Source organism: Salvia miltiorrhiza, chromosome 5, assembly GCF_028751815.1.
Source record: "Salvia miltiorrhiza cultivar Shanhuang (shh) chromosome 5, IMPLAD_Smil_shh, whole genome shotgun sequence".
Classification (NCBI taxonomy): Eukaryota; Viridiplantae; Streptophyta; class Magnoliopsida; order Lamiales; family Lamiaceae; genus Salvia; species Salvia miltiorrhiza.
Window position 1 is genome coordinate 32,799,390 of NC_080391.1, and position 2,257 is coordinate 32,801,646.

The following is a 2,257-nucleotide window of genomic DNA, read 5'->3' on the forward strand; positions in this document are numbered from 1 at the left end:
TCACAATAATAGTGGGATCCAAACTTCACTCACAATAATAGTGCTGCCTTCGTTTGCATAACGAAGAGGCGGAGAAGGAAGCCGAGCAAGCACGTCACAACTTTAAGGAGGAAATCCCTCCCACTAGAGGTAAGGGTAAATTTGTAATACCCCGCCTATTTCTACTAAGTTTAGAATTTATTTTAAACTTAGATTAAGGTGATTCACGCCGGATAAAAAAAAATGATTTATTTTAATTTCAACAAAATTATTTTCAAAAGCTTTTTGTTAAAAAAAAAATTTAGTCATTTGAATTTGAAGGAAATGCTCAATGTATATAATATGAGCCCAATATATATATTTTAAGAATTTCACACAAAGGTGTTGCATAGAATGTTGTTCCTGATTTTGAGTATATTTATATGAGTAACATTTATCCTTGTTTGTCATTGAAATCTTGAGTTTTCAAGTTGGACACTATCATTTTTAGTGATCAAGGATTTTCGTTATTAAAGAATTTTATTTAATTAGAATTCATTAATTTCATTTTATTAATTCCACCCACTTGCTTGATTTTACTCCACAATCACCCACTTGCCTTATTATATTATTTAACCTCAAATATCTTATTATCCTTATCCACACATTTTAGCTTCTTTATTAAGCCAAACATATTCCTCTTTTATCTTACTCAATAAGTCAAATCTTATCCACTTGCCTTTAGCTTTCTTATTAAGCTATTTTTTTTTCTTTCTGTCACACCCCAATTCTTGAAACAATAACTATAACTGGGGTACGACTCATAATTAAATTGAACAAGGAAAAAACCTTGAGAAATCCGAATAAAAGGGATAACAATCGGGCATAGCCCCTTTGAATGAAGAAAGATAAATATCCAATTGATACAAATCAATCAACAAACACAACAACTTCAGGATCACAAGTTTAGTTTCATGTTTCAGATAACCAACATTCATCAATCAAAATACTTGAGAGTCGAAAGTCTAGGCTCAACAAGAGATATCGATGTAATACCCCGCCTATTTCTATTAAGTTTAGAATTTATTTTAAACTTAGATTAAGGTGATTCACGCCGGATAAAAAAATGATTTATTTTAATTCCAACAAAATTATTTTCAAAAGCTTTTTGTTAAAAAAAAAAATTAGTCATTTGAATTTGAAGGAAGTGCTCAATGTATATAATATGAGCCCAATATATATATTTTAAGGATTTCACACAAAGGTGTTGCATAGAATGTTGTTCCTGATTTTGAGTATATTTATATGAATAACATTTATCCTTGTTTGTCATCGAAATCTTGAGTTCTCAAGTTGGACACTATCATTTTTAGTGATCAAGGATTTTTGTTATTAAAGAATTTTATTTAATTAGAATTCATTAATTTCATTTTATTAATTCCACCCACTTGCTTGATTTTACTCCACAATCACCCTGTAACAACCCGCTCTTTTATTTTTATTAATTCCAGTATTGCGTGTTTAGTTGTCTATCTGATAGTAAATGAAGCACTTTATGATTTCAACTATGTTTCTGAATTACGTATTGTGGAGACAGAGTCACTACACTAGCAGTATGCATTTCTTTTTATCTTCGCGTGTTTAAGACCGCGACGAGAATCTTTGAGTCGATGAATAATTATTATTCAAAGTTATAACCAACTTAGCAAAGTTGTGTTATTTATCAAGATGGAGTTTATTTCACGTTGTTGCTTAAGTCGTGAATTACTTCCGACTTTGAAGCTAATTAAATCTACGGATTTAATTTAAAAATTAGAATGTCGAACGAATTAAATCTACGGATTTAATTTAGCATTTATCGATTTTAGCAGAAACGCGAAACCTGTATTTCCAATACAGAGAAATCAACACTGAAGGATTTTACTTAGATCTTTTTCTCTTAGATCACATCACCACCCACGCCACCCTTTTCTGCCACCTGTCAACGCCATAATTAAGAAAAAAAAAGGAAAAAGGGAGAAAAGAAAAGGTGAAAAAGGTGCTGCAGCAACAACTCTTCCCTATGGCTGGGCAGCCGAAAGGCCTCCCATCAAGCTGCAGCAACAGCTCTTCCCATTGGCTGGGCAGCCGAAAGGCCTCCCATCACCTCACCTGCTGCACCCCATCCCACGCCATGCAGTACTACAACCAATGCCCTCCCTTCGGCACTCAAGTGCACACCAACCGAGCTCCTAGTATAAATTCACTCTTCAACCCTTGAGCCACCCCTTTCTCCTTTCAGCACTTAGAGTTTTCAGCA